Source organism: Chiloscyllium punctatum, chromosome 14 (assembly GCF_047496795.1).
Source record: "Chiloscyllium punctatum isolate Juve2018m chromosome 14, sChiPun1.3, whole genome shotgun sequence".
NCBI classification, from domain to species: Eukaryota; Metazoa; Chordata; class Chondrichthyes; order Orectolobiformes; family Hemiscylliidae; genus Chiloscyllium; species Chiloscyllium punctatum.
Window position 1 is genome coordinate 3,736,600 of NC_092752.1, and position 14,065 is coordinate 3,750,664.

The window sequence follows — 14,065 nt, forward strand, 5'->3', positions numbered from 1 at the left end:
GAAAAGCACAGCAGGTCAGGCCTCACCCGAGGAGCAGGAGAGTCGACGTTTTGGGCATAAACGCTTCTTCAGGTCCGTATGTACAATCTAGGACATTCCGAATTTATACCCATGGGAGAAAAATATGTTTTTCATAATACTTCCTCAACTCTTAGAAATAACAAAATACATTTAACATAGTCCATACTTTATCAATATTATGACAATCAATCTTTGGCTTCATCATCTGATTTTAATACTCAGGGTCTTCATGAACTGAAATGGTTTCAAAGAGGAAAAAACAATCACAGACTGAAAAATGGCTGCAGCTGATCACCTGACCACAGATTGAGCCACGTTTCATTGAACCATCTATGAACAAGAACCACGCTGAAATGAAATGAAGGTTTTTATCAGAAAAGACTGAAACCAGTGAACCAGATGTGCAGCCCCTGTTTGATTTACACCTTTATTGGAAGTGCACATGTTGGAGATTTTAAAAATCCACCTGCATTTAACCAGTTTGAAGACATTAAATCCAGACATGGGAATACATGAACAAGCAATATTTAGGCAATTGCTTTTGGCAGAAGCAGAATCATTTCTGGAACTGGAGAAGTCTCTCTCTCTTTGCCTGAGTTTCTCAGTTTCTACTCACTGACATCACCAGCTCTCCTGCTTCTGCATCGCCACTAATCACTCTGCTACCCATTTCTAGCAAGCTCAATCCCTCGCTCTGTCTGATTGGAGGAAAGGTTGGCTCATTCCCTAGACTAATGTCTCAACAGCACCCAACTGACTCACCTGTAATGCTGGAGGGACCTGATCAGGGTCCAATTCCCAGGGTGCAAGGACACGTCCCCTGGATTCTGATAGGACTGGGTATCTGACTGACCATGGCCAATCCACTGGACTGGAATGGGACAGGCTCCTGGAACAGATAGTGGTGGTACCCCTGTATCCACCTGTGACCCCACTAAGGGGTGTGTATGCTGTTTTAGTCACTGGCACACAGTGTTGATGTGACACGAACATAGCACCATCCCATAAAGAACATGACCAAGCACTGATCCCTGTGGTTCCCTATGCGATACGCAGCGCGAGTATGGGTATCCAGGCCGTCACCAACCACAGACCAGCATCGTCTGCTTGTTCTGGTGATGACTCCCTCCCGGTTGAGTTGAACAACTTCCATGCACGGGTTTACACCATGAAATGACATGGCAGCAAGGAAGGTCACCACCCACCCCCTCCCAATGACCAGGTGCTGTGCCCTTACCAGGTCTGACATGAGGAAAACCCTCTGCAGAGTTAACCCAGGGAAGGCTGCTGGGCCAGGTAACATCCCTGACAGAGTGCTCAGAGGATGATCTGACGTACTGGTGGATGTTCTCACGGATATCTTCATCATCTCCCTGAGCTGCGCCACAGTTCCAACGTGCTTCAAGGCCGCTACCATCGTCCCCGTGCCGAAGAAATCTTCAGTGTCCTGTCTCAACGACCTCCGCTCTGTTTCACTAACACCCATCATCATGAAGTGCTTCGAGAGGCTTGCGATGAGGCATATTAAAACCCTGCTGACCCCCCTTCACTGGACACCCTGCAGTTCACATATCATCCCAACTGCTCAAGAGATGATGCCATTCCCACCACTCTCGATCTGGCCCTTACCCACCTGGAGAAGAAGGACAACTATATCAGATTACTGTGCATCGACTTCAGTTCTGCATTCAACTCTATTGTTCCTCGGCAGCTGATTGGAAGCTGAGTCTGCTGATCCTAAATACCTCCCCTTTGTAACTGGATCCTGGACTTCCTGACTGGGAGACCTCAGTCGGTCCGGATCAGGAACAGCATCTCCAACACCATCACACTGAGCACCGGGGGGGGGGGGGGGAGGGGGGGTGGAGGTGGGGGGGGGGGGGGGGGGGGGGGGGTCACAGGGCTGTGTGCTCAGTCTACTGCTGACACACAATGTCACGATGCACAACTGATGACACGACTGTGGAAGGTCTCGTCAGCATGAACGATGAGTCAGCAAACAGAGAGGAGTTGCAGTGGCTAACAGACTGGGTCAGAGACAGCCTGACCATGGATGAGATGAAAGAGATGGTTGTTCAGGAGGGCATGGAGCGACCACTCTTCACTGGATGTTGATGACCTCCCCATAGAGATCATGAAGAGCACCAAATTCCTTGGCATCCACCTGGTGGAGAGTCTCACCTGGACCCTCAACACCAGCTCCAAAGCCAAGAAAGCCCAGCAGTATCTCTACTTTCTGTGTAGGCTGAGGAAAGCCCACCTCCCACCACAACCCCCCCATCTCCCACCCCATCCCCACCACATTCTACAGAGGGTTCATTGAGAGGACCCTGAGCTGCTGCATCACTGTGTGGTTTGGGAATTGCACCGTCTTGGACTGTAAGACCCTACAACGGATAGTGAGGACAGCTGAGAGGATCATTGAGGTGTCTCTCTCTTCCCTTCATTACAGACATTTACACCACACTCTGCATCTGAAAGGCTAAGACCCCACACACCCCTCACTGCCATCTGACAGAACATACCGGAGCATTCGCTGTCTCACGGCCGGACTGTGCAGTAGTTTCTTCCCTCAAGCCAGCAGGCTCCTTAACCCAGTACGATCGGACTCTTTCCCACCTGAAACTTTTTGCACGATGTCAAATTGCTGCTAGAATAATGTCTACTAATTATCATTCAGATATGACACTCTAATTTGTATGTTTTGCACTTCTTATGCACTTTATGGCGCCCTGTGTATGATCATGTAGTTTGTGCTTTCCATGTAGCACCCTCAGTCCTGGAGGAACACTGTCTCATTTTTACTGTATCAGTTGCATATGGTAGAAATGAGAAATAAAGTTACTCTGCTCTACTATCACCGCCTTCCACCTTAAAATGACCCATTTATTTGTACTCTCTGTTTCCTGTCTGTTAATGAATTCTCAGTCCATGCCAGTGTAATGCTCCCATTCCTATGGACTTTGATGATGCTGCTCCTCCATGGGACATTAACAGGAGCTTGCAGAAAATCTCAATACACCATATCCACTGGTTCCCCGTTGTCTGTTCAATGGTTCTACATTAAAATCTTCCATTACTATGAGCCCTGAACTTGGGGAACAAAATTCCTTCATTGGGAAAGAAGTCAACTTTGGAAAGAACAAAAAAATTGCCTTTTTAAAGCACTTTCCACTGCCACTGGATTTTACAGCCTGCAGAGTAAGTTTTGAAATGTAGTCACTAAAGTAATTCAGTAACAATTTTGTGGTTCTTTCAAGAGAAAATACAACAGCTGATTTGCACAGCGCGAGCTCCCACATACAGTGAGTTGGTAATCAACAGATAACCTGCAACAAAACCAGATATGGCTGGAGAAATTCAGCAGGTCCAGCAGCATCTGTGGAGAGAGAAATGCAGCAGATCTGGCAGCATCTGTGGAGAGAGAAACAATTTTAACATTTTGAGTCCAGTGACTCTTCTTCAGAACTGCGATATAATCTGCTTTTTGTGATGTTGTTTAGAGGGATAAGTACTGACCCAGGATGCCAGGGAGAAATGTCCCAACTGCCCTTGGGGACAAAGTAGAAAGTGGAACATTTTTATCCTCATTATGCAGTGGAATTAGAGAAGTACGAGTGAGAGAAGGAGTGGGAGAATCAAAGTAAAAATGTTTCAGTACACTATCTTCATTATGTTCTTGTGCAAGCCAGGGACTTTCAAATGATTGACTTTGCTTTTTTTGGCTACACAGAACATCTCATGTTGCCAACATTTTTGAGTGATTGAGTGTCTTGTGAAAATGTCAAGGTGAAGGTGACCTTAAACCAGCACATACAAATAACCCAGCAGTTACAGTTTCTTTTGGTGTGTTGAATGACATATTCCTTTTCAGACGCCACACAGGTTTCGTTACTTCCCCAGTAACAAGAATTGTCAATATACAGACCCCAGTGCTTACACAGCCCACACTTATTGTAGGCAGTTCCCTATTTTATGGCAAAGAGGTCATTCAGCCCTTTGAACCTATCCTAACTGGAGTGACATAGGTCAAGGATTACTCAGTTGACTAATGGAAATTCTGATTGGCTGGGATGGATATAATGGATGTGCCAGGAGACCAATGGTGAGAGGGAGGACAAAGAAATGTCATTGCAGAATCCCTAGAGTGTGGAAACAAGCCATTTGGCCCAACAAGTCCACACGGACGCTCCCGAAGAGTAACCCACCCAGAGCCATTCCCTACCCTATTTAACCCTGACTCATACTCCTAACCGACATACCCTTGAACGTTATGGTCAATTAGTATAGCCAATTCACGTGAATTAATATCAAAAGGCATGTCCAAGGTTTCTCCTATTTTGCGAAAACTTGGTGGACTCTTTATCAATGTGATGAGACTTCTGAATATTGGCCATTGACAGCAATTTTGCATCGAGCCGAAAATGGTCCTCAGTGTCCCTGTGGATTGGGCACAGAGGGTGCGATGGTACAAGTGGAGGAACTGGGGGGGAAATTTTAACCCAATTGTCAAAATCCACAGGATGACTGGAATACCACGTTTATGTCGAGGTGTGGATGATTCAGGGAGATGGTGATGACAACTTATACTCACTTCCTCCACCTGGTTAGATCTTTGATGCCAGCACTGCCCCTAATCGTGTGGCTGTTCACACGCCATTTCCCATCTGCCACCCTTCAAACATGGCAACAATGAGGATAGATTGTTCTCAGAGAGAAGAAGGCAGAGAGAGATTTCACAGAAGGTTTCAAAACGCCGAATGGGCTGGACAGAATAGGTAGGGAGAAGGCATTCCTGCTCAAAAAAGATTTAAAGTGATGTTCAAATGAAGCCAGGGTGAAGTGAGGAAACGTTTATTCTGCAGTGAATAGTCAGGATCTGGGATGCAGCACTTGGAAATGTGGTGGAGGCAGGTTCACTGAAACATTTGAGAGGGCAAAGGATGGTTATTTCGACAGAAGTACTTTGTCAGCACCGTCTACGTCACCCTGAACATCCTTCACAAACACCACAGTTTGAAAAAATGCAAATAAGTGCACTAAATCAACAACCAGAAAGAAATGTGTTTAAAACAAGGCAGAAAGCATTGATTTAAATCCCCTGTAATTCCAGTGGGAGCTCAGACTCTCCAATACAGAGACTCCTCGTTCTGCCCACCCTCCCTCACTCACCCATCGTGTCTCAGGGCTGTCCCTGGTTTGACACCAGTTCCTCATCCTCACACACATTCCAGAAATGGGTCAGGTTCTTTCAGACAGTTTCCCAGCTGAGCCAGGCTGAGTTTGGCAAGATTCCTCTGTCCTGTTCAGCAATGTCAACTCGCGTCACCCTCCTCCTCCCTCCTCACTCACTCCCCCTCCCCACTCAACCCCCCTCTCCTCACTCACTCCCCCTCCCTCCTCACTCACTTCCCCCTCCCCACTCAACCCCCCTCTCCTCACTCACTCCCCCTCCCTCCTCACTCACTCCCCCTCCCCACTCAACCCCCCTCTCCTCACTCACTCCCCCTCCCTCCTCACTCACTACCCTCCCCCCCACTCAACCCCCTCTCCTCACTCACTCCCCTCCCCACTCAACCCCCCTCTCCTCACTCACTCCCCTCCCCACTCAACCCCCCTCCCCTCACTCACTCCCACCTTCCTCCCCTCTCCTCACTCCCCCTCCCTCCCCACTCACCCCCCTCTCCTCAGTCCCCCTCCTCTCCTCACTCCCCCTCCTCTCCTCACTCCCCCTCCCTCCCCACTCCCCCTCCCTCCCCACTCACCCCCCTTTCCTCACTCCCCCCTCCTCTCCTCAACTCCCCCTCCTCTCCTCACTCCCCCTCCCTCCCCCTCTCCACTCAACCCCCCTCTCCTCACTCACCCCTCTCCTTACTCACCCCCTCTCCTCACTCCCCCTCCCTCCTCCTCACTCACCCCCTCTCCTCACTCCCCCTCCCTCCTCACTCACCCCTCTCCTCACTCACCCTCCTCACTCACCCCCCTCTCCTCACCTCACTCCCCTCCCTCCTCACTCACCCCTCTCCTCACTCACCCCCTCTCCTCCCTCCTCACTCACCCCTCTCCTCACTCACCCCCCTCTCCTCACTCACCCCCCCTCTCCTCACTCCCCCTCCCTCCTCACTCAACCCCCTCTCCTCACTCCCCTCCCTCCTCACTCACTACCCCACCCTTCCCCAACCCCTCCCTCCATCCCCACCCCCTCACCCTCCCTCCATCTCCACCCCTACCTCCTCCCCCCATCCCCACCCCCTCACCCTCCGTCCATCCCCACCCCTCACCCTCCCTCCATCCCCACCCCCTCACCCTCCCTCCATCCCCACCCCCTCACCCCATCTCCACCCCTCACCCTCACCCCATCTCCACCCCTACCTCCCTCCATCCCCACCCCCTCACCCTCCCTCCATTCCCCACCCCCCTCACCTCCCTCCATCCCCACCCCCCTCACCCTCCCTCCATTCCCACCCCCTCACTCCCTCCCCACCCCCTCCTCCCTCCCTCCATCTCCACCCCCTCCTCCTTCCATCCCCACCCCCTCACCCTCCCTCCATCCCCACCCTCTCCCTCCATCCCCACCCCCTCACCCTCCTTCCATCCCCACCCCCTCACTCCCTCCCCACCCCCTCCCTCCATCCCCACCCCCCTCACCCCTCCATCCCCACCCCTTCACCCTCCCTCCCCACCCCCTCCCTCCATCCCCACCCCCTCACCCTCCCTCCATCCCCACCCCCTCCCTCCATCCCCACCCCCTCACCCTCCCTCCAACCCTCACCCTCCCTCCATCCACACCCCCTCACTCCCTCCCCACCCCCTCACCCTCCCTCCATCCCCACCCCCTCACTCCCTCCCCCACCCCCTCACTCCCTCCATCCCCACCCCCTCCCTCCATCCCCACCCCCCTCACCCCTCCATCCTCACCCCCTCACCCTCCCTCCATCCCCACCCCCCTCACCCTCCCTCCATCCCCACCCCCCTCACCCTCCCTCCATCCCCACCCCCCTCACCCCTCCATCCTCACCCCCTCACCCTCCCTCCATCCCCACCCCCCTCACCCTCCCTCCATCCCCACCCCCCTCACCCTCCCTCCATCCCCACCCCCCTCACCCCTCCATCCCCACCCCCTCACCCTCCCTCCATCCCCACCCCCCTCACCCTCCCTCCATCCCCACCGCCCTCACCCTCCCTCCATCCCCACCCCCCTCACCCTCCCTCCATCCCCACCCCCCTCACCCTCCCTCCATCCCCACCCCCCTCACCCCTCCATCCCCACCCCCCTCACCCTCCCTCCATCCCCACCCCCTCACCCTCCCTCCATCCCCACCCCCTCACTCTCCCTCCATCCCCACCCCCTCACCCTCCCTCCATCCCCACCCCCTCACCCTCCCTCCATCCCCACCCCCTCACCCTCCCTCCATCCCCACCCCCCTCACCCCTCCATCACGACCCCCTCCCTCCATCCCAACCCCTCACCCCTCCCTCCCCACCCCCCTCACCCTCCCTCCATCCCCACCCCCCTCCCCCACCCCCCCCATCCCCACCCCCCTCCATCCCCACCCCCTCACCCTCCCCCCATCCCCACCCCGCCTCACCCCTCCATCCCCACCCCCTCACCCTCCCCCCATCCCCACCCCCCTCACCCTCCCCCCATCCCCACCCCCTCCCCCCATCCCCACCCCCTCACCCTCCCCCCCCATCCCCACCCCATCCCCACCCCCTCACCCTCCCCCATCCCCACCCCCCTCACCCTCCCCACCCCCTCACCCTCCCCCCATCCCCACCCCCTCACCCTCCCCCCATCCCCACCCCCCTCACCCTCCCCCCATCCCCACCCCCTCACCCTCCCCCCATCCCCACCCCCCTCACCCCTCCATCCCCACCCCCTCACCCTCCCTCCATCCCCAACCCCTCCATCCCCACCCCCTCCCCCTCCCTCCATCCCCACCCCCTCCCCCCATCCCCACCCCCCTCCCCCCATCCCCCTCCATCCCCACCCCCTCACCCTCCCCCCATCCCCACCCCCCTCCATCCCCACCCCCTCACCCCTCCCCCCATCCCCACCCCCACCCCCCCTCACCCTCCACCCATCCCCACCCCCTCACCCTCCCCCCATCCCCACCCCCCTCCATCCCCATCCCCTCACCCTCCCCCCATCCCCACCCCCTCACCCTCCCCCCATCCCCACCCCCCTCCCCACCCCCTCACCCTCCCCCCATCCCCCTCACCCTCCCCCCATCCCCACCCCCCTCACCCTCCCTCCATCCCCCACCCCCCCTCACCCTCCCCCCCATCCCCACCCCCCTCACCCTCCCTCCATCCCCCACCCCCCTCACCCTCCCTCCATCCCCACCCCCCTCCCCCCATCCCCACCCCCCCTCCCCCCATCCCCCTCCATCCCCACCCCCTCACCCTCCCCCCCATCCCCACCCCCCTCACCCCTCCATCCCCACCCCCTCACCCTCCCTCCATCCCCACCCCCTCACCCTCCCTCCATCCCCACCCCCCTCACCCCTCCATCTCCACCCCCCTCACCCCTCCATCCCCACCCCCCTCACCCCTCCATCACCACCCCCTCCCTCCATCCCCAACCCCTCACCCCTCCCTCCCCACCCCCTCACCCTCCCTCCATCCCCACCCCCCCCCATCCCCACCCCCCTCCATCCCCACCCCCTCACCCTCCCCCCATCCCCCCCCCCCCTCACCCCTCCATCCCCACCCCCTCACCCCTCCCCCCATCCCCACCCCCTCACCCTCCCCCCATCCCCACCCCCCTCCCCCCATCCCCACCCCCTCACCCTCCCCCCCATCCCCACCCCCTCACCCTCCCCCCATCCCCACCCCCCTCCCCACCCCCTCACCCTCCCCCATCCCCCTCACCCTCCCCCCATCCCCACCCCCCTCACCCTCCCTCCATCCCCACCCCCCTCACCCTCCCCCCATCCCCACCCCCCTCACCCTCCCCCCATCCCCACCCCCCTCACCCTCCCTCCATCCCCACCCCCCTCACCCTCCCTCCATCCCCACCCCCCTCCCCCCATCCCCACCCCCCTCCCCCCATCCCCCTCCATCCCCACCCCCTCACCCTCCCCCCATCCCCACCCCCCTCACCCCTCCATCCCCACCCCCTCACCCTCACCTCCATCCCCACCCCCTCACCCTCCCTCCATCCCCACCCCCCTCACCCCTCCATCTCCACCCCCCCTCACCCCTCCATCCCCACCCCCCTCACCCCTCCATCACCACCCCCTCCCTCCATCCCCAACCCCTCACCCCTCCCTCCCCACCCCCTCACCCTCCCTCCATCCCCACCCCCCCCATCCCCACCCCCCTCCATCCCCACCCCCTCACCCTCCCCCCATCCCCACCCCCCTCACCCCTCCATCCCCACCCCATCACCCTCCCCCCATCCCCACCCCCTCACCCTCCCCCCATCCCCACCCCCTCCCCCCATCCCCACCCCCCTCACCCTCCCCCCCATCCCCACCCCATCCCCACCCCCTCACCCTCCCCCCATCCCCACCCCCCTCACCCCTCCCCACCCCCTCACCCTCCCCCCATCCCCACCCCGTCACCCTCCCCCCCATCCCCCACCCCCCTCACCCTCCCCCATCCCCACCCACTCACCCTCCCCCCATCCCCACCCCCCTCACCCCTCCATCCCCACCCCCTCACCCTCCCTCCATCCCCAACCCCAACCCCTCACCCCTCCATCCCCACCCCCTCACCCTCCCTCCATCCCCACCCCCCTCCCCCCATCCCCACCCCCCCTCCCCCATCCCCCTCCATCCCCACCCCCTCACCCTCCCCCCATCCCCACCCCCTCACCCCTCCATCCCCACCCCCTCACCCCTCCCCCCATCCCCACCCCCCTCCCCCCCATCCCCCTCCATCCCCACCCCCCTCACCCTCCCCCCATCCCCACCCCCCTCCATCCCCACCCCCTCACCCTCCCCCCATCCCCACCCCCACCCCCCTCACCCTCCACCCATCCCCACCCCCTCACCCTCCCCCCATCCCCACCCCCCTCCATCCCCATCCCCTCACCCTCCCCCCATCCCCACCCCCCTCACCCTCCCCCCATCCCCACCCCCCTCCCCACCCCCTCACCCTCCCCCCATCCCCCTCACCCTCCCCCCATCCCCACCCCCCTCACCCTCCCTCCATCCCCACCCCCCTCACCCTCCCCCCATCCCCACCCCCCCTCACCCTCCCTCCATCCCCACCCCCCTCACCCTCCCTCCATCCCCACCCCCTCCCCCCATCCCCACCCCCCTCCCCCCATCCCCCTCCATCCCCACCCCTCACCCTCCCCCCATCCCCACCCCCCTCACCCCTCCATCCCCACCCCCCTCACCCTCCCTCCATCCCCACCCCCTCACCCTCCCTCCATCCCCACCCCCCTCACCCCTCCATCTCCACCCCCCTCACCCCTCCATCCCCACCCCCCTCACCCCTCCATCACCACCCCCTCCCTCCATCCCCAACCCCTCACCCCTCCCTCCCCACCCCCTCACCCTCCCTCCATCCCCACCCCCCCCCATCCCCACCCCCCTCCATCCCCACCCCCTCACCCTCCCCCATCCCCACCCCCCTCACCCCTCCATCCCCACCCCCTCACCCTCCCCCCATCCCCCACCCCTCACCCTCCCCCCATCCCCACCCCCCTCCCCCCATCCCCACCCCCTCACCCTCCCCCCCATCCCCACCCCCTCACCCTCCCCCCATCCCCACCCCCCTCCCCACCCCCTCACCCTCCCCCCATCCCCCTCACCCTCCCCCCATCCCCACCCCCCTCACCCTCCCTCCATCCCCACCCCCCTCACCCTCCCCCCATCCCCACCCCCCTCACCCTCCCCCCATCCCCACCCCCCTCACCCTCCCTCCATCCCCACCCCCCTCACCCTCCCTCCATCCCCCACCCCCTCCCCCCATCCCCACCCCCCTCCCCCCATCCCCCTCCATCCCCACCCCCTCACCCTCCCCCCATCCCCACCCCCCTCACCCCTCCATCCCCCACCCCCTCACCCTCCCTCCATCCCCACCCCCTCACCCTCCCTCCATCCCCACCCCCCTCACCCCTCCATCACCACCCCCCTCACCCCTCCATCCCCACCCCCCTCACCCCTCCATCACCACCCCCTCCCTCCATCCCCAACCCCTCACCCCTCCCTCCCCACCCCCTCACCCTCCCTCCATCCCCCACCCCCCCCATCCCCACCCCCCTCCATCCCCACCCCCTCACCCTCCCCCCATCCCCACCCCCCTCACCCCTCCATCCCCACCCCCTCACCCTCCCCCCATCCCCACCCCCTCACCCTCCCCCCATCCCCACCCCCTCCCCCCATCCCCACCCCCTCACCCTCCCCCCATCCCCACCCCATCCCCACCCCCTCACCCTCCCCCCATCCCCACCCCCCTCACCCTCCCCCACCCCCTCACCCTCCCCCCATCCCCACCCCGTCACCCTCCCCCCATCCCCACCCCCCTCACCCTCCCCCCATCCCCACCCACTCACCCTCCCCCCATCCCCACCCCCTCACCCTCCATCCCCACCCCCTCACCCTCCCTCCATCCCCAACCCCAACCCCTCACCCCTCCATCCCCCACCCCCTCACCCTCCCTCCATCCCCACCCCCTCCCCCCATCCCCACCCCCCCCTCCCCCCATCCCCCTCCATCCCCACCCCTCACCCTCCCCCCATCCCCACCCCCTCACCCCTCCATCCCCACCCCCTCACCCTCCCCCCATCCCCACCCCCCTCACCCTCCACCCATCCCCACCCCCCTCACCCTCCCCCCATCCCCACCCCCTCCATCCCCATCCCCTCACCCTCCCCCCATCCCCACCCCCCTCCCCACCCCCTCACCCTCCCCCCATCCCCCTCACCCTCCCCCAATCCCCACCCCCCTCACCCTCCCTCCATCCCCACCCCCCTCACCCTCCCCCCATCCCCACCCCCCCTCACCCTCCCTCCATCCCCACCCCCCTCACCCTCCCTCCATCCCCACCCCCCTCCCCCCCATCCCCACCCCCCTCCCCCCCATCCCCCTCCATCCCCACCCCTCACCCTCCCCCCATCCCCACCCCCCCTCACCCCTCCATCCCCACCCCCTCACCCTCCCCCCATCCCCACCCCCCTCACCCTCCACCCAACCCCACCCCCCTCACCCTCCCCCCATCCCCACCCCCCTCCATCCCCATCCCCTCACCCTCCCCCCATCCCCACCCCCTCACCCTCCCCCCATCCCCACCCCCCTCCCACCCCCTCACCCTCACCTCCCCCATCCCCCCTCACCCTCCCCCCATCCCCACCCCCCCTCACCCTCCCTCCATCCCCACCCCCCTCACCCTCCCCCCATCCCCACCCCCCTCACCCTCCCCCCATCCCCACCCCCCTCACCCTCCCCCCATCCCCACCCCCTCACCCTCCACCCATCCTCACCCCTCACCCTCCCCCCATCCCCACCCCCCTCCATCCCCATCCCCTCACCCTCCCCCATCCCCCACTCCCCCACCCCCTCACCCTCCCCCACCCCCCTCACCCCTCCCCCCATCCCCCTCACCCTCCCCCCATCCCCACCCCCTCACCCTCCCCCCATCCCCCCCTCACCCTCCCCCCATCCCCACCCCCTCACCCTCCCCCCATCCCCACCCCCCTCACCCCCCTCCATCCCCACCCCCCTCACCCTCCCCCCATCCCCACCCCCCTCACCCTCCCCCCATCCCCACCCCCCTCCACCCTCCCCCCATCCCCACCCCCCCCCTCACCCTCCCTCCATCCCCACCCCCCTCACCCTCCCCCCATCCCCACCCCCCTCACCCTCCCCTCCATCCCCACCCCTCCCCTCACCCTCCCCCCCATCCCCCATCCCCCTCACCCTCCCTCCATCCCCACCCCCCTCACCCTCCCCCCATCCCCCTCACCCTCCCCTCCATCCCCACCCCCTCACCACCCTCCATCCCCACCCCCTCACCCCTCCATCCCCACCCCCTCACCCTCCCCCCATCCCCACCCCCCTCACCCTCCCCCCATCCCCACCCCCCCTCCATCCCCATCCCCCTCACCCTCCCTCCCATCCCCACCCCCCTCACCCTCCCCCCATCCCCACCCCCCTCACCCTCCTCCACCCCCCTCACCTCCCCCATCCCCCACCCTCCCCCACCCTCCCCATCCCCACCCCCCTCACCCTCCTCCATCCCCACCCCCTCACCCTCCCCCCATCCCCACCCCCTCCCCTCCCATCCCCACCCCCTCACCCTCCCTCCATCCCCACCCCCCTCACCTCCCTCCATCCCCACCCCCTCACCCTCCCCCATCCCCACCCCCCTCACCCTCCCCCATCCCCACCCCCTCACCCTCCCTCCATCCCCACCCCCTCACCCTCCCTCCATCCCACCCCCTCACCCTCCCCCCATCCCCACCCCCCTCACCCTCCCTCCATCTCCCCTCCCCATCCCCACCCCCTCACCCTCCCTCCATCCCCACCCCCTCACCCTCCCCCATCCCCACCCCCTCACCTCCCTCCATCCCCAACCCCCTCACCCTCCCCCCATCCCCACCCCCCTCACCCTCCCCTCCCATCCCCACCCCCCTCACCCTCCCCCCATCCCCACCCCCCTCACCCTCCCTCCATCTCCCCTCCCTCCATCCCCACCCCCCTCACCCTCCCTCCATCCCCACCCCCTCACCCTCCCCCCATCCCCACCCCCCTCACCCTCCCTCCATCCCCACCCCCTCACCCTCCCCCCATCCCCACCCCCCTCACCCCTCCCTCCATCACCCCTCCCTCCATCCCCACCCCCTCACCCTCCCCTCCATCCCCCACCCCCCTCACCCTCCCCCCATCCCCACCCCCTCACCCTCCCTCCATCCCCACCCCCCTCACCCTCCCCCCATCCCCACCCCCCTCACCCTCCCCTCCATCCCCACCCCTCACCTCCATCCCCCACCCCCCTCACCCTCCCTCCATCCCCACCCCCCTCACCCTCACCTCCATCCCCACCCCCCCCTCCACCCCCTCACCCCCCCATCCCCACCCCCCTCACC